A 24,643-nucleotide genomic window follows, 5' to 3' on the forward strand; every position below is an offset into this window, starting at 1 on the left:
ATATCGTGGAAATTTATGCTACGAGATATAATTTTAAATTACACAAAATTGAGAAATTATTATATTCCTCGTTAATAACAAATTACACGATCTCGAATTTGTAATAAAAGTCGGGACCTGTGTAAATGATCGGTTACGGTAATAGAAAAATTATTATTAAGCAATCGGTAACGATCGGAAATTCTCATCCGATTTTTCACAACGATCGGCTATATAAAGATCGAGATACGAAGGCTCGAATTCATTTGTCGATTCGATTTCGACTCGAATACACCTAAATTTTTACTCGATATCTTTCGGAAGCGCGAATGAGCTCTGCGATGATCACGAGCTAATACCACGAGCCAACGTAAACCGTCGTAAAATCCATTCCAGTTATTTCTAATAACAGTTATTAAAAACCGAAATTTGCGAAATTATCAATTTCAGCCTCGATTATATCTCGATTCATCACACCGATACCCTTATTGATTTTGTAAAACTGTTTACAAAATTGCCGGTCGAGCGATAGCATCGATTCCCTTGACAACATGCAAGTTTGCCTCTGCCGTTGGTTATTACCAGCTATATCTCCAACCATTAAGGATCGCAGAGTGCTTTTATTTTCGCGTAACCGTGCAAAAGAAGAATCATTTAATAGCTAACATTAGCTGCGATATCGAGAACGAAATTAACGGCAGCCACGACTCATCGTCACCCTGTTCGAAAATTTCGATGAAATCATCCTAAAAATTATTCGTCATCCCGATACCATCGAAACGGGGAGTTGGAAAATTTGGATCCACCTGGTAGAGCGAAAAGGATGGTCTCCATTGGGATTTTTCCAGGGAGAAAAGAAAAGGCCAGCAATGGCGACGGTTCTCGAAACGGCGATGTAACGAAAAAGTTTCGCAAAGTGACAACAACGCGGTATCGCGTGACCGTGGCGAGGGTCCGTTCGGCGGGGCGGAAAGAAGGGACGTGGAATTTGAATGGCGCATAAAAATGAGATGTTTAGATGAAAACAAGGAGATAAGCGGTGCACGAGGGAACGGACGGCGGCCATTTAAATTGTAATTTTCAGCAGCGCGGCCCTCTATACGAGGGATCGCGTGTCCGTAATGTATGCGCATCTCAAGACCTGCAACGTTCCACCTTTACACGCCAGCAATGCTGCGTAACCTCCCTGTGCCAGTATGTTGCCCGCAATCGCGGCGAGTCGCCGGAAGGAAACGATGATGAAATCTATGGGAGCCTCGCTCGATTTTGTCCCCGATGCCGCGTACCACGCTCGCGATGGCCGCCGATAACGCGCCGCTTCTTGCGAAATTTTTTCAATTTATCCCTCCCCGTACTCGCACACCTTTTCAAACCTCGACTCGAGGTCGCGAATCTTCGTACGAACATCTCCTCGAGTATAATTTCACCCGTTTCTTTCACCGCTCTCGCGTCTCGCGACGGGGGTATCACATACTCGAATTCGTATTCGAATTTGCGACAGCGGGAGAAGAAAGCGGGCCGAGATTGATGGTTCGCGCGTAGCGTTTGATAATTTATTTTTTTCCCCTCGGGACTTCATCGTGGAATTTATCAGAATTTGATTATCGCGCTGAAACGAACGGTAAAAAAGGCGAGCATTATTTATGGAGCAGGCCGATACGCCGCGGAAGCGTTCTAATTAAAATCGAAAATGGCGAGTCATGCGGCTGATTAATCGCCGACCAGGCCCGACTATATGCGTGCAATCTCGGAGGCCTGGGAAAAAAAAAGAAGCAACGAAATTACGTTCAATTATGTCTCTGTCAGGTCTAGCGTTGCTGCTTATCGCGGGCGTATCGCGTCCCGTTATCCGATCTTATTTCCCTTCTTCCGAACCGCTTTCGCCGCTGGGTGTGGAACAATGAACGACCGGTGAAAGACGAGTTTAAAATTCCAAGGGGTAAAAAGACGGAGTGCGAGCCGGCCGCGATAAAATAATTGCGCGTGACGAATCGGGAATAAATAAAGGGCGAATCGGGGGTAAATTAATTGCGAATTCAGGGCGAATTAAGGCACCCTTGATTAACCCTTTGGAGTCCCTCTCGTTGAACGAAGCGTCGTGCTAAACATGGAAACATTACGATCTTTACAATTCTTTAGCATTCGGGGGTCAAGTCATTTGAAAAGGAGGGAGAGGGAGGGGAAGAAAGAACTGACCATCGCAATAATGCTTGCAATTCTTTGAAAAAAGAGAGCTAGGCGGGACGGTAGCGCTTGTCTTAATTCATAGCTCAATTCTCGTGACCGGTGACTATAGTCACATAGACGTAGCAGCGAAGCTCGATGACGCGCGAATAACCGCAACGGGGGTGTGCATTTCCTTCGACTTTTCCGCAGCTTTCGTCACGTACGTAAAAAGTTCGTACGTGGTGGAAAGTCGTCTCGAAAGCCGACCACGAGGAACGAACGTCTGCGAGAATTTCTCGGGGCTCCACTTTATATAAAGACTCGGGATCATCGTAAACGCGCGTGGTACCGGTGGACCGTGACAAGGTCGACCCCCGGGGCATCGTTTCATTTTAGAGTATGTTTCTTTAAAAACGCCGCTTTTCCGTCACGCGTTGCACCTAGCCGCCGCGTTCGTCGGTTTAGTATCGTTCATTTTGCATGCCAACGATCTCGCAGACTTAACGGACGCTGGTGACAGCATCTAGTTCTTCGCGTTACCGTCTCGAGGTAGATTTCACGTGTACTGCACTGGATGTTGGTATATATCGTAGTCTCGCAGAATTTCCACCTTGCGTATAGGTGACTTTAGTTTGGAAGGTCGCCGAGGGTTCGAGGGCCAGGTCGGTCGGAAAAACCTCGGCGATGCGTCGGGCCCTTAGCATGACCATAATTGGTCATGTTGGGGCAGGCTTTTGGGGACGATATAAGGAAAGGTAGAAATGGTTAGCGGACAGTTATGTTGCGACAGTTCTTGTGTAGAGTTGTGTAGAGAAGAGTTATAAGTTGTTAGCTGTATTTTAGTTGTAACGAGTCGAGTTGTAATTGTGTTGTTATATCTATATTCGTAGACTTTATCGTAACCACACATTGTCAATCCATTATTATTAATTAATAAATAGAGTACTATTATTTACCCAAGTCTCTATAATATATATATTTCGCAAACTTACAGGAGACCCAGTCCGATCGAGCAAAAACGATGTAATGGTATAATCCCGGTATGACGGGAACAGGAGTTACTCGATGCTTCTGGCGTGATCGAGATCCAACGAGTGGAGTGATGAAAATCCGAGATCGAAGCGCAACAGAGACGCAAAAGATGGTTCGGTTGAGATCGAAGACGCCGGCAAAGCGGAAACGCGGAATATCGCTTATATCGAGGAGATTTGCCATTCGTAGGAAGCTTATTCCGTTAAACAGCCACGACAGAATCGATGGGTTTCCGGTTGAAAGTTCGCGCAGCTCGTTCTATTAAACAAGCTCGGTACAATGAACGTGTTTGGCGCAGTAAAAAAGCGAAATACAACAGATGCTTGGCAATCCTGTGAAAAGGGGCGATCTATAACGAGCGTCGGACCGTCCGGTTTCCGAAATGCAGCTACTGAATAAAATTCCAATATTTATGAGGCGGCTCATTTCATGCAAAACGCATCCCGGAAATTTACATTCCACTTTTTCCCGTATTTTTATAAATTACTCGATGCGTCAGAGGGGCTCGCGTACCGGCGCTGCCCGCGCTTCCCATCGATGCTCAGCGATTCGGAGATAAAAATTGAAAACATTATTTCTGTTTCGTTTATTATTTGAAATACCATCGTGCCCGCTTATTTGGAACGGCGTTTCGCGTGCCTCGATACGTTTCCCACGCTGCGTTTCGGTTTCGTTAAATGTTGCAATTTGCAAATGTAATCACGCGTTCCCCGTAGAAAAATATTCGCTCCAACTCCAACCGAATATTAATATCAACCGTTTAATCGCGGCGCGAGATTTAGATCCTTTTTAGATTTTAATCTCTCCAGCCTTAAATCCACCCTTTCCCGTATCTCGCTCGTCTTCGCGCTCTCTTCGGCAAAATTAATCGCGTCCAATTTACCTAATTCTAAAACTAACATCTCATTCTCTCTCTCTTTCTTTCTCTCTCTAGGTGCCTTCCACGACCGACGGAGTACGCGGACAAATTCCGTATCCCGCGAAGAAAAATATTCCTCGAGCAAAGAACGTTCGGTCCACCGCGAAGGAGACCCTGCGTCCACGGACGAGGTATGGCCACGATAAACGTACGCATAGAATAATTGGCTGTAAAGTTGCGCGAGACGTGGGGCAAAGGACGTCGAGGGAGCAAGAGAGGGTGGAAGAGGGCAGAAGAGGGCAGAAGAGGGTTACGGAGCGGACGATGGAGGGCCAGGCTCTAGCCTCCCTTCCCGCGGGACGCGTCTTCAGAAAATCCTGTTTTCGACCATCGTCGTAAATTTCTCCGAATATTTTATTGTGTGACAATTTTTATGGTAATTGTCATTATAAATTTGCGCGGATTATTTATGCCGGCTACGTATAAAGGACGCGATCCGTGGGGGGAAGGACAGAACAACGAGCGAAGGACGAGGAGGGGGACGGGGAGGCAGGGTGATTTTATCCCTCGCGTCAGTGGAAGTTCAGGGATCACCGGGCGTAAATCAGAGCATCGACGAGAGGTTCGACGGACTCTCTTAGTTGGTCCACGGGATTGCCCGCTGAGAAATTCATTAAGAACCCTTCGTTAATGGCGCCATCGCGGGGAAAATTTATAAGTGTCTCGGCTCCGGACACGTGCCCTACGTGGAACTGCACGCGGTTAATAACACCTTCCCGCGGGTTTATTGGACAAAAATCTGCATCCTCGGTCCGCCCTCGGACCTCTAAAAATCCCAAACACTTTCGCCAAATGGCCAGCCCGCGAATGGCTATGTCGCGCGGAATTTATGAATTTTGCAAAGGATTATTTCGTTTCGACGTCGATACGGGCAATCGGGTATTCCAGACGTTTATATCAACATCGCTAATGTTTATTAATAACGATACTTTTATTATTCCAGCGGGACTTGTAAATATCAGATTTGGAAAACAGAAAATTCCCATCAGAAATTTCGTATTTCGATACACCGTGCTTTATTTTCCTGTCGCTAGAAAACGATTCGTTCATTTTTATTTTCTCACTTTCTCGTTCTCCATCATGCTAGCTAATGAATAGATGTAAAGTAGCTAGGTCTCCTTTGAAATATTATCCTCTCTGCTATTTATCTTCAATTACTTTCAATCGTCTCTCCTCGAACGCTATCCAGTTGCCATAAAACGCAACCATACTGAACTTGCCCTGTCATGTACGCTATCTCCGAAACGATCTTACACTTTTCGCCAAACTTACACTGTCAACAGCTTTTACCGCGCGTTTTCCAACCCATAAAAGAGTCAGCCGAATGCCCCGATGATTCACGACGTGGAAGAAATAAAGTTGGGACAATTTCGCCGCAACGAGTTTCAACGACAACAAACGTACGAGCATCGATCTAATAATTAACGGGGAACCCTTTCGAATTTTCTGTCGGCGAATATGGCAGAGCTGCAGGAAGATCGAAGCGTGGCGCGATTGCATCGAGGAAAAGTGAATCACGGCACGGTAATTTAGCAGAGGGGCAGAGGGCGGCATTACAGCGTGCTAGATTTGTCGTTACATTATGCCGCGGGGCCAATTAATTTCTCAAGCCGGCTGCCATTATACACCGGGCCGGTCTAAGCGTCGTCGCGATATATAATATGGAAGGCGCGTTAATTAAAATCCTCCGGTTCTATGCACTCCAACTTCGGCTTATCTTATCGGGAAAACTAACGGCGACGGCGGCTGGCCGCCGGAAGAATAGACAATATAATTATCCCGCACTGCCTAACATTAATATCGCTTCTACGTGACGCTAATTCCTACGTGAGCGCGCGCACCGCCATCGTAGACCGACTCTCACACTTTCCCAGCTAGGCCTTGTGTCCTCGGGTCAGTGTTTTCGCTGCTCGGGGGACAATTTTTGCTAGTAGATGCCATTAACAAGTTGTCCGGGCTGTACGTATCTCGGAAAAGAAATAAGAGGAACGAGTAAGTCGAAAGGGAACCGTGTTCCCTTGACAGGCTTCGCGGCTGGGGACTCAGGAATTTCGTAGACCTCGTTAGAAAAATCAACCTCGAGGAAAAAGACGAATCTACGAATCTATGTGGAAGCCCGGAGAAAGAGAAACAGCTCGAACACCGCGCATAGCTTCCCATTAACAACGCGCGAGCAACGATGTGTACGCTTCGGAAGGGTGAGAAGGAGAGGAAGGTGGCGTAAATCAAGCCGGTAGCACAAGCTGGTCCCGTAGTCCGATGTAAACGCGAAGGCGGGCTAAAGAGTGTAAAGGAATAGGGTAAGGGGCAGCTAAATGATCTCATTAACACATTCCTGGCTGGACAGCCTCGCCATGTGTCAACCGAACTCGACCTCACTCTACTCGGTTGCCTCGGGGACCAAGAAGACACGCTGTCGCGTAAATAATCCGCTGTCTGGCAGTCCAAACGAACCGATATTACTCGGTTCCACGGATCAGAAGACACCGCGACTCTTCTTCCATCTTCCTCCGTCGGCGAGCGCGCGTCACGCTGACACGGGGGGTCAGCCGTCAACCCCTTCGAATTTAATTTCCTTCGAGTCCTAGCAACGCGATAAATCCGTATTTCTAACCAATGAGAAGATCGCGGATTGTTTCAAGGACGACGAGTGGACCGTTAAGAGGATGGTAGAACGTTTACCTCGATTCCACGAGTAACTATCTTTATCCAACGAAATCGGGGACATGTCCGGCGGGAACAATCGAAACTGGAGTTTCGCGAATCCCCGGGAAACAGAGGGAAACAATGGGACAAGGTTCACGTCGATTTCGCCGCCTTTTTGTTCCACGACCGGCGTGTTTTTACCCGATTATACAGCGCGCGGCAGTATCGTTCTTGGCTGCGATAAATCTGCAGCGGAGAGGCCCCGTGGAGGAGAGTGAATATCGGCGGGTGACAAATGTCGCCGGTCCGAGGGCGATTCTCTAAGTCGAATCAAGACACATCGCGCTCGTAACTTACAATTTAGTTATCGAAACGGTTACGTAATCGTACGTCATCGGATTCCAGTAAATCTTATTTACAGCTCGCGCGAGATCGCGCGTTTACGTTCGTTTCGAACCGGGGAGGGGAGACGAGCCACGCCGAGCACGGGGGGCCCGTTTCGTAAAAAAAGAAAAAAAGAAAAAAAACAAAAAAAATAATATTTCACGTCGGGACTTTGGTCGAAAGCGAATTTGCGTGAAAAAGGAGGCAAAGTGGGGGTAGACAGAGAGAGCTAGGGGAGGAGAGAGGGGAACGCGGAGAAAGAGGGTGAAACGGAGGGCGCGACGGAGGGTGGCGGGGCTGAAGGCTTTAAATCATGCAACTTTTATCCGAAACATTTTTTTCCATTCCGCCATTGGCTCACGATCGAGTGGATGTAATACAGGTGGACAGACCGTGCACGTACAGTCGCGGGATCGCGACTACATTTCATCCCGGCTGGTATAAATTTTAATGCATTTTGCGCGACTACGTTGTAAATGCAAGACAAACAACTAGAAAAATCGCGGCCACGTTCGAATTCGCGCGAGCCAAGCGAATGTCTCGATCATCCGACCAGATTATTCCGCATTCGGCCTCTCGCGATAAGTCGGTCACTGGTAACCGCGGTAACTCGCCTGCATGGTACGCGGAAAAGGGGGTGCGCGCTATTTTCCTCCCCTTTTTTCTCGTTTCTACCTTTTTGCCCCGTTTTCTCCCGGTTTTTCGTTTCATTCTCAGCGAAAGTTACTCGGCGAGTTGCGTGGCTTGTTCCCCGTAGAGAATCACGGGGTCGATACTTGAAAGGAACGCGTACCCGTTTGGGGTACCGAGGGTACCAAGCCTGTGACCGCGATCCCCGGGATCGTTTAACAAATCCGCGAATGCCGTGATTAATATTTACAGACGATTACGCGTTTAGGAAGCCCGCGAATAAAGGGCGGAAAGTTGCAAAGAACCGACTTTACGATTGCACGGATGAAGAATAATTTTATTGTGAAAGTTTCCAATAAAGACGTCTCCTATCTCGTTATAGATAACGAAGTCGTTAGTCGGGGAATTTAACAATCCAAAACTCGCAATTACAGCGTGAAATTATAGAAAAACTTCCGCGATGGAAGTTGAACGGTGAAAGAATTTTTATGACTTTCGCGTTACCGCGGCGCGTAAATATCGGCGTTGGAATTAAGCAACTTCTCTGCCCGTTTCGATCGCGGGGATCAAAGAACGGGGAAAATCTATGCGTATCCAAGGGGAATATGGAGGGGGTAGAGAAAAATGGAGAAAACGGAAACGAACCGCGAGAGATTAAATAGTTTCGTAGATTAGGGACAGGAGAAGGGTGGAAGTACGAATGCGCTACTTTTTACGGGGAGAGCAGCGTCGAGCAAAAGAGGACTCGAAGAATTCAAATTTAACGAAGAAGAATGCATGAAGAATTCAATATCAAAGTTGGATGTACCCATGATTCCTGAGTCATGCAATCTTTTCACTACGCAACTCCGACGGGCCGGGTATCACGAGGGTGGGAACAGGCTGGCAGCGAGGAGCATCGGCGAAAGAGAGGAGCTCGTGGACAATTCAGAGAAATCTTCGGGATACAATAAATCCAGACCAGCGCTGGATCCAATATGCGAGGAACGGGGGAGGGCTGAGGGGGCGTCACGAATTTAATTCGAAATCGCTTATTTTCGCTCGCGATCATTTCGTACGATTGCATTTAAACGAATGGGGGTGCACCCTGTATTATGCACATTTTCGATATTTTATTATCCGCGAGACGACGAGGTCGCACTTGGACCTTGTACGTGGACAACGCGAGTTTCAGTTTCGAATCTGATCCCACGCTAGGGTTCCGTTTCGCTGAAAATAATCCAAGGATAAGAGGAAGCTGCGAGACCGACCATTCGAAGACGTCGCGATAAATCATCGGATCCAAAATCGGAGGCTATGGTGTTTCGAAGGGAGAAGAGAAATCGTACGGCATCGTTACACGGAAAATTGGAGCCTGTTGTCCCGGCTACGCGATATAGCGTGTCGTCGGGACGGCTAGGTGCGGGTCAGGTTAGGTACCCCGAGTAATTGGTCCCGTATTACATTCTTGGTGACCCCCGGAGAGTCGAGACTCGCTCAGAGAGAGGAAAGACAAGGCGTTGGCTTTGTACGCTTTTATTGCCGTCGACGACGACGTCGCTGATCTCGTTGCCCCCGAAACCAGACGGGGGACAAAAAGAACAGGGGAAAAGGCCGCAATCCGAGACGGAACGTGGTCTAGTGAACTTCCACTGGGAGAAAACGTTCTTCCCGTTACGATCTTCGATACAGGGACCACGATCATCGCTAATTTGAACAGCAGCCATGTCGACAGGGATGCAGATACTCGCGAGAGTCTCCGAGAAGCTTCCGAATAATGGTCAACGCGATCTCGGGTGAAGAAGAGACAAAGGGGTAAGAGAAAAATTGTGGCCAAATAAAACGATAGAAATCTACGCGACTTCTTTACCGTCTACCTTCCCTTCGTGCATTTCGCGACGTCCTTATCATTCTACCTTCCGTTTGTTTTCTTCGCCAACCTTCCTTTGCCAGCCCCCCCTCTTATCGTTTTAATCTGACGCGTCGCGGCGCGGGGTTAATTAATTAACTAATTAAAAGTGGATCGAGTCGAAGGAACGAGACGATCCTGAGCACGAGCAACGCGGTGTCCCCGGACTGCCATTTCCACGTTCGCGGAATGACAGAGATCAGACGAATGGAAAAAGACGATGGAAACTCTCGTGATGCTCCCGATGGCGCGTACGTGGGGCTCGTTCCGTTGGAAACGTGAATTATCGTCGCGCGATTAATCACCAATACGTCGTGCACCGCATAAATCAGTGATTTGTAGACCGGTCATGAACCATGAAGCTTGAAAGATGGAGAACATATTGCAGCCACTCAATGCGAGATTTCAATCCTTCGCGTGCAACGCGCGATGAATAGTCGATCGCCATTCGAAAAATACCATAAAGAATGGAGCGAGCCATCGGAGGAACCGTAACGTTGAAACGATCTCGCACGCGAGTATTTATCGCTATTCTTCTCAGAGCAACGGGATATAGTTCTCTAAAATTTTTAAACAAATTTTAAAAAGACCATGATTTTGCCCAGTTCAATATTCGGGAAATCACGCGACAGCAGCGCCCCATGGACGATCTTTCCCGCGCAAACAGCGGACGGAAAACGATAGAACGAGGACGAGGGGGTGGTGGCGGGCCGAACGCGCGGAGACCGGGTCTGCGTTGAGGTAAGACGTTTAATGAAATCAGCACGGTGTCTGTCTCCTCTCGCAGACTCTCCTCGGCGCTGTTTTAATTATACCGGGCTCTCTCGCTAGTTGCACATCTTCCCTCCGTTTCGAGCAGCCCTCTTCCACCATGAATCCAAACCACCCTCTTCCCTTCGCCCTCGATCTCCGCGTCGCTGCCCCCCCGGCCCGTCCCCGCTGTCTGTCCTTTGTTTGGTATGGGTGAAACGGGGAGTACACACGGACGCTCGCGCACACCGCGAGACCTTTAGGATGATTAGACAAAGACGTTACGAAATTAGTATCCCTGCAGACAAAATTGTCGAAGGAAGCCGGTTGTCGGGCCGCGCGTGTACGTGCACACCAGCCACCTCTGCGTGTGCGTCGACCCCGACGTCTGCCGTTATTGCGAAATACTCGCCGGAGACGTTTGCCGACGCTTCTCCGTTTCCGGCCCGCGTATAAACCCCTCCGCGACAGACTGCCAGGCCCGCCACCAGAATTCTCGATTAAAGCGTTGTCCTTCCTTCGTCCGTCCTCCATCTTCCGCTACGGCTCCTTTTCCTCCGCGAGACTGGACCGCACGGAGGCGAGTTTCCAGTTTTGCGATAGGGATGATTAGCATGGTGCAAGGAGAACGATCGAACTGATATTTCATAACAGGACTGACCTGAAGCGACCTCGACAGATCGAAAGCGTTCGATGGACAGCCACGAATCACGCAGGGGTGTCGCGAATCATAGTTCTAAAAGATCAGAACCATGAGGAACGTTCCGCGACGCGTACCCCTATCAAAGAAGAAAGACGATAGGGTTCACGCATGCCAAGACATAGATACACGTGTCATGGATCAAAGTTTTGGAAAGATCAGAATTATCAAGAGCGTCCACGACGAGTACCCCCTGCGAAGATGAAAGACAAAAGGTGATTGCTGAGATATAAAAGGAGAGTTCCTGCTCGCCAAGTGAGTCAATCCTTCTAAAGACTAATTTAGGGTGTCACGGAGGAGGATCTTCGCAAAGATTTTTGCTTCCCTCGCTAAAACGACGCGAGTTCGTAGATTGGTTGTCTCGGAGAGGTTAAGATTCTGTTTCTATAATGCACCATACAGAGATTAATCGACGTTCGAAGGTGATCGAAGAGAAGAAACATGGTTCGCAGGAGTGACAGGCGAGGAGGAACGCGTTTGGAGCTATCGACTTTATATTAACTACGAGAAGGACGAGTTTCGCCAGGGTAACGGCGAGCTTGTTTCGAGTAGAATTCTTTTAGGCCAGAATAATATGGCGACGCGAGCGTGCAAGCATGAAGCGAACGGGGAGCAGGCGATCAGCGTCGCAGGCAGCACCGGAGCAGAAAAGTTTAAGGGTGCAGACGGTTAAAATAGGCGAATCTCCAGGGCTCGTCAGAATTTTTCAGTTTTGACACCTGTTCGATCGCGCCGGGGTAGATTCGATTAAAAATTCGGATCGTTAGGAAGCAGCTCCAACCATGGTGGAAATTCGGTTCCGGTTGGAAGCTCGCCTATTCGTTTAACAATCCCGTCGCGGAGCGAGGAGGATGGAAAATGGCCGGGAAAAGAAATTCAACGTCTCCTTCGTGAAACTAATACCCGTTTCGTTAATAAACCGTGTAACAAGCTTAATGCCTCCGCCCGTCTGTCTTGTTTCCCCGTTTTTGCGTGCTAAATTAATGTTTGAAAAAGATACCCCTCGTTCCGCCGTCTCTCGCTACTCGCAACCAGCGTTTCCTCTGATTTTCCTGTCCAAGTTTTTCCTCCACCCTGTCGCATAGCGAGCTTTCGCGTTCGTCGAATGCTCGATCGAAAATTGCCGTTCAAATTATTACGAAGAGCGAAATTTCGCGACGAGGAATCGATCGTACGAAAAGGGGAAAGGGTGATCTTGAACTTTTCACCGCCGGAGGAAATAATGGCGATTTCGAGCTCGCGAACGATACGACTCGATTCGAATTCGATTTACGCGAAAGCCAACCTTGAACTCTCCAGCGTAACGCGGCTTTTTCCGATACGGTGTCGCGACGGAGGCAAAGAAAGGACTTTCTCCGGTGAAAAACGCGCGGTTCCAGTCGAGACGGAGGCCGGTTCGATCGATCGATGGATCGATCGGGATGACCCGCGACGTCGCGAGCGCGGTAATAGACGGGTTAATATACCGCGAAATTCGGTCTGAACTATCCCCCGGTGTACGGTGAAGCGGCTACGCTTTTTCCAGCAAGGTTTTCCATATTAAATTAATGTTTGAAAAGGATACGCTTTATCCCCGCTACGTTTGCCGCGGAGCGGAGCGTTTTCTTGAGCTCGAGCCCCGAAGCGGAAGCAGGCGAGCCGGGAAAGGGTAAAGGAAAGAAGGAAAGAGACGGCGGAAGGTGCAAAGCACATTCGAGTATCTCTCCCCGCGTGTGCTCTTGAAATAAGTCCGCACACGTACGCGAGAAACATTCAGCGTTCTGTAGCGGCGCTAGGCGGATTTAATCCTAGCAAATTAATTCCATTTTCTCGGAGCATCGCGCATTCTCTGTGTTTCGTCCTTCATCAGCTCGGCTATGCGCAGCTACCCCTTTTCCCTTGCTCTATACTCTCCCCTACGTCTCCGTTTCCCTTCCTTCTGGTACCTCTCTCGCCACCCAACCCCTTCCACCTCCTCCCCCTCCGCCTCCTTCACCTCCTCCACGTTCCCTCCCTTGGTTCGCATGTTCCTCTACCGTTCACCCTCTCGCGCTTCGCCGACCTCCTCGAAGCTCGAGTTCTGGCTCGGTGCCTTACCAAACCAACCTTCCCTCCTCGCTCCTTGTCCTCTACCATCCTCCTCCCCTCCAGCGCTACACCCGCCGCCAGCCACCCCGCTCAGTCGTCTACCCATCCTCGCCTACCGCCTCAGCCGCCCTTCCACACCCTCGAAAAGCTATACTCGAGCCGGTCTACAAGGAATTGTTAATTGCTCGTGCAGCGCCAATTTGCATAAATCAATTTTAAATCAACCCTCGAGCCCGCGAAGAGTGCGCCGCCTGGCGGCGGCCAAGCGAACTACGGATGTGCACAGGTGCCCGCGCCCGCGATCGCTGCACCCTCGTGTTCCCGCGTACACCAACCAACCCTGCCGCGTCTGTGTACGTACGGTGATTAACCCGCCCCCTCGCGAAGAGTTACACCGAGATTATGGTCGCGGTTATGTCCCACGGTGATCGAAGTAAGATCGCCGCTAACGGCCGATCCGAACGCGAGTCGCTAGCACCCCTGTTGCGCCCCGCGAGGCTTCCAGTGGCCAACTGCTAGCTAAGAAGACCCGAATACAGCGCGATGGGACGAGTTCGGGGCAAGAGAGTCTCCCTTTCTTTCCCTTTTCTTCACGCCCCCTCCTCCTCTTCTTCCGCCCCGTTTCTTCCCACCCCCAGCGAAAGCCTCGTTTTCCCGCTGTTCCTCCTCTTCAATCTCGCCTGCCCCGTCTTAACCCTGCAAACGCCGCGGTTGCTCGCCCCGATGGATGGTTCCCGGTGAATCCGCGCCGTTAAAAAGGAGCCAGGCCTCGGCGTAGAGGGTGCTGCTGCAGTTTCCGGCGGGATGTTTCGCGTTCTGAAGCGAACCGGGCTTCAAAGTGGCCAACGAATCGACGCGCGATGCGCACCGGGTGGATGGGGTTAAAGGGTTAAACGAACTCGCGCGATCGCGCTGCAAGGGTGGCTTTGCCTGAATGGCGGATGAATCCTTAGTCGAAACGCGCCGACTTTCCTCTTCCTGCCTTCTTTCCCCATCGAGGTTGCTTTATGCAGGCTTGCTTTTCCCGCTGGTCGAGCTTTCAGTTGCCCTCGAGGAGATGAATCGCGTGGCTCGATAAACGGGTACCATTGCCGACATTTTTACGCGTTTCCTCTTTTAGGGATCGGACGAAAGATTTCGAGATACGGGGCCGATTTTCACTCGTCAGATCTCGCGAATATAACTGGCGACCTCGTCGTGAATAATTCGCGAGCTGCTCGCAGCGAATAATCGGCACGATTGCGCAACGGAAACGAATAATTCCGATCCCTTACGAAATGCAAATACCCCCCCACTCCCGTGTATTCCCCGGTTGTATTACCGCCGAACTCCCATTCCAAACTTAATAGGGAGCAATTAACGACTATTCGCGACTAACGACACGAACCACCGTCAGAAAACGCGTATTGATCGGCTGTGTCGCGAGAAACAAACGGATGCCGTCCAAGTGAACCGGAAACGAGGTATAAACGAATAAACGAAGAAGCGCGGATGGAGAACGAATCGAGCGCGGACGATAGCTAATTCTCGCGGCGAGGGTTGCTCGAGTGGCTGACTGATGATAGGGCCGAGCGGTTACCGGCTCGAGTATTAATTCGTACGCCGTCGTCGAGCAGTAGGCTCCATCCTTTCCTTCCTTTTTCCCCGTTTAATTAGGAGGAGGGAAAGCGTTGTCGATGCTCAGCGAGATTAGAACGGCGATCGCGACGCTCGCGTGCCGGCGCGTTGTTATGGCTGAAAGGGAGAAGAGCGTTTCCTCGCGTAGTCGCGCCGCGTGTCGCGCCGCTGTGTAATATCGAAAAAGTACAGGCTCTGATTGCGCGATTGCTACTTTGCGAATTGAAACGAGCTTCTCACTCTTCTCGCCGAATTTTCGCAAAATTTTTGGACCACGGATCGACGAATCTTCCGCCATTTGTAAGGGGTTAAAATGTGTCTAACTCTCGGTGGCCATTTTAACTTTATCCTTCTAGGTACGATATACATACGATATACTCTCGTCTCTCGCCTGAAACTTCCTCGGTCCAATCCTCGAGCTGTCTTTTAAGGGCTATATTATGTATTATTCGTGCTATATTTACATCTTTAATATTTATATGCGTTGGTAGATATATTGAAGATATATTATTTAAATAGTAATCAAAATATTAAATTTTACAATATTTTATATTTATCCAATAGAAGGAATAATTTTTATTTCTTCATTAATTGGATTAATTGCTTTTCCCTTTTCAGTTGGATTTTATCCTAAAGATTTAATAATGGAAAATTTTTTAATTTCGGAAATAAATTTATTAATTAAAACAATTCTAATAATTTCTTATTCATTTCGAATTATAACAGTTTTATTAAATGTGAGAGGAGTTTTTATTTGCATGGCGTCACCCTGTATCGGGATCTATGTTTGCTTCGAGGAACCATCCAGTTTATCAATTCTCGAAGCCGGTTTGAGTGACGCAATAGTCGTCATAGGGTTTATAAGAACCTGGCTAAAGGGTTCGAAGAGACACTTCTTAACAATCCACCGTCTGCACCACGTATCTTAAAAGACTCGAGCCTCGTGCATTTGTACCGCAAAGGAAATATAAAATATAACCAAAATTAAAATTTCGACTCATAGATCCGGATCTTTCCTACATAAATAATAATTTATTTAAATAATTTAATAAATTTTCGACTCCTTTGTTAATTCATCGCGAAGATCAAGCGGATAGCCACTTCGATACTCCGAGATAGGTTATCACTATCGCATATTCGTCTCTCATGACTTATATCAGCAACCAGAGCTCGCATGCACTGATATACTCTTACACGTCGAATATTTCTTTCCTTCATATTGGTTATAAAAATTGAAACAGGGAGACTAATCAGTGGTTCGCTCTCGTTTCTCCTCATCTACAGATACCAACGCGTAAAGCTCGACTTGGAATACTCTGCGGAGAAAGGAGCCAATAACACCGTGCTTTGATCACTCAATAAAGATATTCATCGCGTAAGAAGGATCCAATAACACGCGAGTGCTTGCCACCAGCACCCCCTAACCCCGTATGATCCTCGGCGAAATGAAAAAATATTATAAATACCCGTAACGAGCGGAACAGCGAGGCGGCGGAAGCGCCCCGGCTGGAAAGAAAATTCCCCGTCGATCGACCGCGGCGGCGAAAGAATCTCTCGAATTAAAAACGACAACGCGATGAGAAGAAGAGAAGAGAAGAGAAGAGAGGAGAGGAAAAGAGAGAATTCCTTGGAGAAGCAGCCGCGCCCGCAGCCGTGGTTCGTCGACGTTCTCAGGCTGGCTGGGGCGTCGATAGCAGTTTTTAATTAGGATCGACCGATCGAGGAGCACGGCCACACGCTTCCGTACGCTTGCACGGCAGACGCGGAAACGAGGGAAGAGTGGAGCACACGGCGCGTTGCCATACATCCCACGGGATCGATGATCCACGCCGCGGCGGTATCGTTGGATTCGGCTCGGCGCGCTCGAGGACGATACGGTTTGATTGCGCCGACAACGGCGGGGCATTAATTAGCGTGCATAATTGTTTACCGGCGCTAAACGGAGCTGGATCAATATTTAATTGAATGCCTGCTAAATGCCAGCTGCATCGCCGCGGCTCTCAAATCGAGTCGGCTCCTCTGAATAACGGCCTTCGGGATACAATGGCCGGGGCTGCAGGCCCGACCGGCCCTGTCCCCTTGTCCTACACGATGTTCCGCCTCGTACGCCACGCTACCTACCCTCGGCCGCCGCTTCGTTAACGGCAGACTTCGCCTCGTCCGCGGAGGGGTGCTCGCGTCGACGCTCGACCCGTTTTTCCCATCCTTGGAATTCTTTCGCGGGGTCGCCTCGGCGGACCATATATACGCTCCTGGCTTCCACGGATATTCCAAACCGTGAATAGGTACTTGGAAATAATTAGCGCGACTTTCGATCAGCGAGTAGAAAAATTTATCGTTACGTCCTTAAACCTTACGCATGCGCGTGTATGCACGTGGCTAATCGCGTACCTCGTGTGCACTCCCTCGCGTATTCCCGCGTTCGAGACGTATATCCCAGACGAATCGCGCGAGCCACGAATTTTTCCTCACCACCGTGAGAATTCGTTGTAGAAGTAACCGATCGGGCGAAAGGAAAGTAGCGAAAGTAGGGAAAAGTGGATTGGAAAAAAGAGCGGAAACGTTGGAGTAATGGCGCGACGCGCTCGATACGGCGGAATGTCGCGTGTCGAACGGGAACGGAAACGAACGCGCGAGCGAACGTAACTGCGGGGTAATCGAAGAGGAAGGAGAAGAGAGCGAGGTCGATCACGCGACTAATGTCATTTCTAAGTACACACACGAGCGGTGGACGCGCGACGGGCAACACGCTATTTTCCATGGTGACGCGGCGGCCGCTGCACAATGCCGTGTACCTGGCCCGCGCTTTAACTATCCCTCGATCTAAATGCACTCTAATGGACTGCATTAAACAGAGAGACGAGAGGGCGGAAGGGGATTGGCGGCCGGGGTGGCGAGGAGGGCGGTGAGGCCAGCCGAGGTGGCCACCGAGGGTGGGTTGCTTCGGGGCGGTTTGCGACCGGCTGCGAGCCGCCAATGGCTGACCAACGGCCAGAGCCTCTCTCTCTCTCTCTCTCTCTCTCTCTCTCCCCCCCGTCTCTCCGTCTCTCTCCTTCCTCCGTGCTTCTGCGAATTTTTCGGATCGAACCCCATCGACCTTGAGATTACCCTAATCTCGGTGTTTTCACGAGGAAGGGCGAGCGAAAGGGTGGCTCGCCGGGAAAATAAAGGGGCGGATCGTTGAACGAGATGGATTCTGGCGGTTTGCCGGGTTAAGCAAGCTTCTTTGCGTTTTCGTTGAGACGTTACTGGGATTCGAAGCGTGAAGGGGGAACGCTCGGTGTGTAATTGAGGGAGCAATCGGCTGGTTCTTTGGCGGAGATGTTGCTACTCGGCTGGCTGGCCGGGGGTGGGCGCGAGAAGCGAAGGAGTCGGCCGTGGATGATGCGATTGTTCCAATACCGTATGCACGTAGACCGGGATACGTTGCCGCAAGTTTCCGCGTTTTATTCCACTTTGTTCGAACGCTCCGGCAAAATCGATACCGTTAGCGTTCTCGCTGGAATCAACGCGGCCGCTGTCCATTAAATGTCCTGCCGCTGTACCCGTGTAACGGAGAAATAAATTTCTTAAGCTGTGTACAAAAATTTCGACACCCGCCAACCCCTGTTCTCGCTTCCCGCCCATTCATCCATCCACGCGTCCAATAATCGCGTGTGTCGTTAAACGTCATAAACATCCGTTTCACCAAAATGTCTGCCTATATGAAGAGGAAGGGAAACCTTGGCAGGAATGAAACGAAACGAAATGGTTCTGTGGATTAGAATTACGTTGGGAATTTAATGGAACAAACGTGGAAAATCGAGACGCCTTTTAAAGCATCGTAAGACGAGCTCGTTACGTCGAGGGTGGAAGCTGGAGATTAAAAGTACGAGCGATACATGGACGCGAATGGGGATGAACCTTGCAGAGGGCATCGATTTCTCCGTTCCTCTCGTTCGTCGAGCAAACAAGACCCGTTCGATTTACCGCTGCGAACGTCCGAGGAATCGGCGACGATCTTCTCCAGGGTGGTGAAGAAGCGAAGACACTGTTGGAAGCATTTTCCACCCCCGATCGCGCGCGCGGCAATTACTCTAATTAACCGAACAAAGGCGGGAAGAGGTCGATAATAACTCGCGATCATAACACCCGGTGTCGATGAAAGGCATTAAAAGGTGAAATTACGGAAATTAGCAACGAACGCTCGTAATTTAAACTGCGGATCCTTATTTTGGGGAAACTGGAGCAGTTCACCCCCGAGAACGCTTATCGAGGCTTGGAAATTGGTTCGTTATTACTATAATGAAACGGAATGTTCCCTTCCCTTTCTTTTTCCCTCTTTCGATTAATTACCGACAATTTCCCCCCGTTTCCGCCCGTACCCGCGAGGTTCCACGCGGCGAGTGTGCAACGGCGAGAGTAATAATCGCGAAATGGTCGGAAGGGCGGTCGCAGGGAAATCTAGAGCGGTTTGAAAAATGAAACGAGCTCGTTAAAAATAAAAATTGTCGGCTGCTCGGTGTAAAGCACGAACACAACGGCACCGGCGGGTAGATAGGCGCAGGAGCTCGCGTGCGAGGGACACGTCAAGAGTCGATCGAGATCCGGATCATCGACGGCGTGCACGGCGTTTACAATAATTATGAGCGTCGCTGCTCGCGAATCGACCCGATCGAGACGTTTCGCAAACGGCCCTGCCACCGTTCAGGCCTCTAATTAGAGGGAAAGAAAGAAGGCCAGGCTGCTTGCCCCGGACAATTTCGAAAATTCTCCCGACACCGCCTATTTTTCGCTCGCGAGGCCCGCTGCCGGGGCTCCAAACGTACCGTTTAACGTCGATACGCCAAACATCTTTTCAGACCACGGTAGCTTGCCAGAAGCTACGAAAGGTATTGTACACGCGCGTTCCTCTCGCGTAAGCACGCGCTGCAATCGAGCAATTTATTTTCGTTAAACTTACGTTCTTCCTTTTCACTTTTCATTTTTATTTTCGTCGTTTCTTCATCCTGCTTCGCGAAATCGAATTTCATCTTCTATCGTATACCCGATGGAAGGGGAGGCAGGACGTAAAATGGTAATAAACATCGTATCAAATATCGATACTTAAGGAGATGAAAGGATCCACGTGATTTCCAGGCTGAAACTTTAAAAATATATTCCGCAATGGAAACGTAATGGTATCAGGGTTAAGTTATTTCATACGATCTCGAGTAGCGCCGGAGTCCTTTCCTAGCTATATTTCTCCCAAACTTTCCCAAGAATTTACGACTCGCCTTATACCTCTTCCGTCGACTATACACGATCTTGAATCGGAATGAATAAGAGCCCGCTGGATTTTTCCTCGAAACTCTAGTTCTAACCTCTGCGCCCGCCCCTACGGGCCTTACCCCTTCTTCCGTTTATATTTACCATTCTTAAATCCATCCACCCCCGTAACAAACTTCGCATCTTCCCTTCGGGTTCCTCGGAGTCTCCCAATCACTCGGACTCTCCAATCACAATCTCCAATCAAATTTCGATCAAATTTCACTGAAACTAGCGTTTTCTTTCTTCAACGAGGATCGCGAAAATCGATTTTTCCGTATCTCTGTTCGAGTTGGACGATTCGGATCGAAGGATCGAGAAGATCTCGATGAATAATCGCGAGATGCCGAGGCTTATTTTTTCGGCTGCCGCGTTCTGCTTAATCAAACTGCATGCAGCCTCGTTACTAATGGATGCCGGGCAGCTCGAACGCTATAAAGTCGGGCTGCGTGTCATTTATTCATACCGAGACTCCTACGTCGTGCATCGCGAACGGACATGCAAAGGGTTTTTACGTCAGAGCCCGTGTACAGCCATGAAATAAGTCACTTAGCAGATCGATAGCGCGAAACACGGCGTCGCGTCGCGGCCACAAAGAAACCGGAAGCACTTTAGCGTCGTTTTCGAAACGCTAGCGCGTGTACCAGCTGGTTTCATCGATTTATTCCGCGATCCTGCTCTCGAGAGCGAATAAACGAAATCCTAGGATTTTGTTCTACTGTAGTTCAAGTATTCTCTGTCGTAGGTTGTCTTTCTTTGAGTTTGACAGTCTCTAAGTTGCAATTACACAGGTCAGAGTCTCGGTGCTATTTAGGTTATCGAAAATCGAGTTACTTCGATTGGGAAAACACCCCATCTCGTATACTTTCGCGATTCGCGACTCACCTCGTCCTGTAACGTCGGGCAGTTTAGGGTGGACAAAAGGAAACGCGTTAATGCCATAGCAGAGAGAGGAAAACGCGTGCTGCTCCCTTTGCAAATTTCTGCTTAACGCAAACGGTGGAAAACGCGAAAATTTCGGCTGGAAATTGGGGAAAAGGACACGCTTTAGCACAGTCCCGTGTCAAGGAAGCAAAAGACTGCGTCTTTCCGCGTTTACAACGCTAACAAACTCGACTTCGCAGACGCAGAGGTCAGAGTCTAATAGGATAGAGGGTGCTATTTAAATTACCGATAATCGAGTTATTTTTATTGGGAAAATATCCTATCTTGTATACTTTCTCGATTCGCGACTCACCTCGTCCTGTAACGTCAGATAGTTAAGGGTGGACAAAAGGAAACGCGTTATTGCCTCAATATAGAGAGGAAACGCGTGCTGCTCCCTTTGCAAATTTCTGCTTAACGCAAACAACTGGAAACGCGAAAATTTCGGCTGAAAATCAGGGAAAGGGGCACGCTTTAGCACAGTCGCGTGTCGAGGAGACGAGAGACCGCGTCTCTCCGCGTTTACGCCGCTAATGAACTCGACTTCGCAGACAGCGGTCGGTCGGTCGGTCGGTCGGTCCATTGTCTCCGGAGGCGGGCGCAGATTGCGACTTCTCCTTTTATCGTGCGGCTCGCCGGGTAATCGGATTAAAGGGAAAGGAGATTACGGCTTTTTAAATATCCCCGGTGAAATAATAACAAGGCTTAGGAATGCAGCGACGGGGGCCGCGGAGGGGCTGAGATCTCGCGGAAGGGCGAGTCGACACAGCGACGACACGGTCCCGCTTTAATTCCCTAAATCGAAGCCGAGTGTAATTATGGCGGGCCAAGAGGGGATAATAATTGTGTATTATCGATTATCCGGCACCGTCGCTTCGAGTGCGAGCCAATATATCCGGTGGAAAGCGGGCCGAGTTATCGGCGAACCGGTCTAATTATCGATCCTTATTAATTGAATTGATTTACGTCGCGAGAGAGACCCGCGAACCAGCGCGACGAGTGCTAATCGCTCGATGATTTAGAAGCTGGGGCGGATCCTAAGGAGCTGAACGCTGAGGAGCAGCGAGTTTTATCGGTTTACTGGTGCACCAATGGCGGTTGTAACGAGAAGTCGAGCAACGATCGGATGGAAGACAATATAGGGTGTAATCTCGACAACCTGTGCGAGGAGGGTAAATTTTACGTTGCAAACGTGAGAATTTATGTAGGGATACTGTGACTATTGATGCCTGTACTCATGCCTGATTGGCATGTACAAAGAATAAGAGACGTTACTTTATTCTAAATATTGTGATCAAAGGACAGAGAATTAGACGCATGCTTTCCGAAGATCTTTATTTAACTGACTGCATTTTGGCTCAAAGGGTTGAACACCCCTCGACCCATCGTCCTCATCAATAGTCCCAAGTGCTTTAGACGTAAACAGTTAGAGACTCTACTCGTTGCCTGACTGTCTGTTCTAAAAATCGTTTACAATATCTATTTATTACAAACTGAATGAGAGTAAAAATAAAATACAAACTAAAAGACTAGATTGGTAACTATGATTACGTAATCAACCAACCAACTCTCTCCCATCAACTCTCGCTAAAAGCTCCGTAAAGAACTGTCTCAAATCAACCCTTGCACCCTTATTTAAACCTAGCAGTCTCTCTTCCTTCACACTCGAGCTTTCTTTCTCGATCACTCGTAAATATCCCGTCCACGCAATCCTTGCATACGGTCAATCGTCCTTCCACGCGCACTTCAGATACTCTGAATATTCGATCCAGACTCGAGGCCACTGTCTATCATCCATCATCACTCAGATAGGCCCAAGTATACCCCTGCACTCGCTCTCAAATTCTAACATTTATTTGAGGCGATATCGATATGAATTAGTCGAGTTACGTTTCTCCTTTGTGGTCTCAGGTACCGTTCGTCGACGAAGAGGAGAATAATGGGAGGAACGCGAGCTTAATTGGCCAGAGCGTTTCGGATCGGATTGAAATTCCGCGACTCTATAATTTTTATTTCGTATTTATATTTCGAGCGAGAACCGAGTTCCATATCCCAGCGGTCATTCTAAATCTCGAATTTCATAGGTAAAAAACCGATGTCGCCGACAGCGGTTGAAAGAGTAACGAAAAAGCCTGTACACCATTCACCGATTTCGGCGCATCCCATTCACCCCGGTGACTGAATTCTCGTCGGAGTAGGAGAATGGTCCTCGTGCCTGTTATCTCGTTCCTCGGCTTTTAAACGTATATTTCAATTAATCGAGCGGGCGATAGGCGCGCGTCCCAATGAGTTAGCCGGGGCCCTAAGGCTCGTAAAGGACCGTTTTCGTTATCTCGATGAAGGCCAGGTGTAAGTAGGCCCTCGCGACCGATAGTCGTCGAGGGTGAGCTCGGAACGAAGCCCAACGAAGAACGAAGACGAAGACGAAGACGAAGACGAAGACGAAGACGAAGACGAAGACGAAGAGGAAAAGGGGGGAGAGTAATAAAAAAGGAAACGGAGGCGAAGGAGAAAAGGGTGGGGGAAAAAAGGGGTGAAACGAGAGACGACGAGCACGGGCGGGCATGGGGAAAAAGGAAAAGCAGGGAGAAAGCGGTGGAAACGGCGGGAAAAGAAAACTAGCCGGCATAAAAAGAGGAGCGACGAGTCGAAACTCAACAACGCGGCAGAAGCTCGCGGAGGGTGCGGGGCTCGGGGTGGGCGCGGAACAAAACGAGAAGCTGGCAGGAGAAGGGGGAGAAAGCGAAACGCAAAGAAAGAAAATGGAACGAATGTAAGTCTCGGTAAAGGAACGTCGAACGTAGCAATGGACGATCGGGTAGCAAAGGGAAAAAGAGAGGAACCCCTAACGAAAGGGAAAGGCGCGTGGGTAACGCGCGTGGCTCGAGTCCGGAGTGCGGTCCGAGAAGAAAGAGAAGGAAGGTAAAGAAGACGGGGAAGCAAAGGAGAGAAGGGAGATAAAAAGAGAGAGAGGGAGAAAGGATAGGAGAAAGGAAGAAGAAAGCGGACTCGGTTTCGAAATTAGCCGTGAAAGCAGCGACCGGTCGCCTTTACCCTTAGGACACGCATTAAGCAGCTGCCAACCGCTAGACGACAGGTATGTCGTGACACATGACGCTCACGAAATGCCAACGAACCGAGAAACGAGAGATCGACTGCTCGCGGCGAACGCGGACGATTAACGATAGCGATGGCGTGGCGGCGCTGGTCGTCTGGACGCCGCGCCGAGACGTCGTCGTAGCCCGGGCGCCCTCTGTAATGCCGATAATTCCGTCGGGTCTGCGTATGACTCGGCCGTTCTTCGGGACGGCGAGAGGGATCGATGGGCCGATGGATCAGCTGCTTCGTGGTAGATCGAGAACGAGATCCTGCGGATAGCCGCCGGTTCATCGTTGCTCGCGTAATTATCCGGCGAACGATAACAATGACAGGACTCGAGGGCGAGGAAGAAGGACCCCGATCCTCGATACCGATCGGTCGTTTAATGCAATTATTGCGTGACGATTTAAGGCCGCCGCGTTTCCGTTCGCGATGGACTCGATTACGAGGGTGAACGTTCGCCATGGCGCGTTCCGGGCGGAGCGAAAATGGCGGTAATTCGGGCGGAGAAATTTCGAGAAGTTTCGAGATTGCCGGTTACCTGTAATTTCAATAA

Source organism: Eufriesea mexicana, unplaced genomic scaffold (genome assembly GCF_001483705.2).
Source record: "Eufriesea mexicana isolate 0111107269 unplaced genomic scaffold, ASM148370v2 scaffold596, whole genome shotgun sequence".
NCBI lineage: Eukaryota > Metazoa > Arthropoda > Insecta > Hymenoptera > Apidae > Eufriesea > Eufriesea mexicana.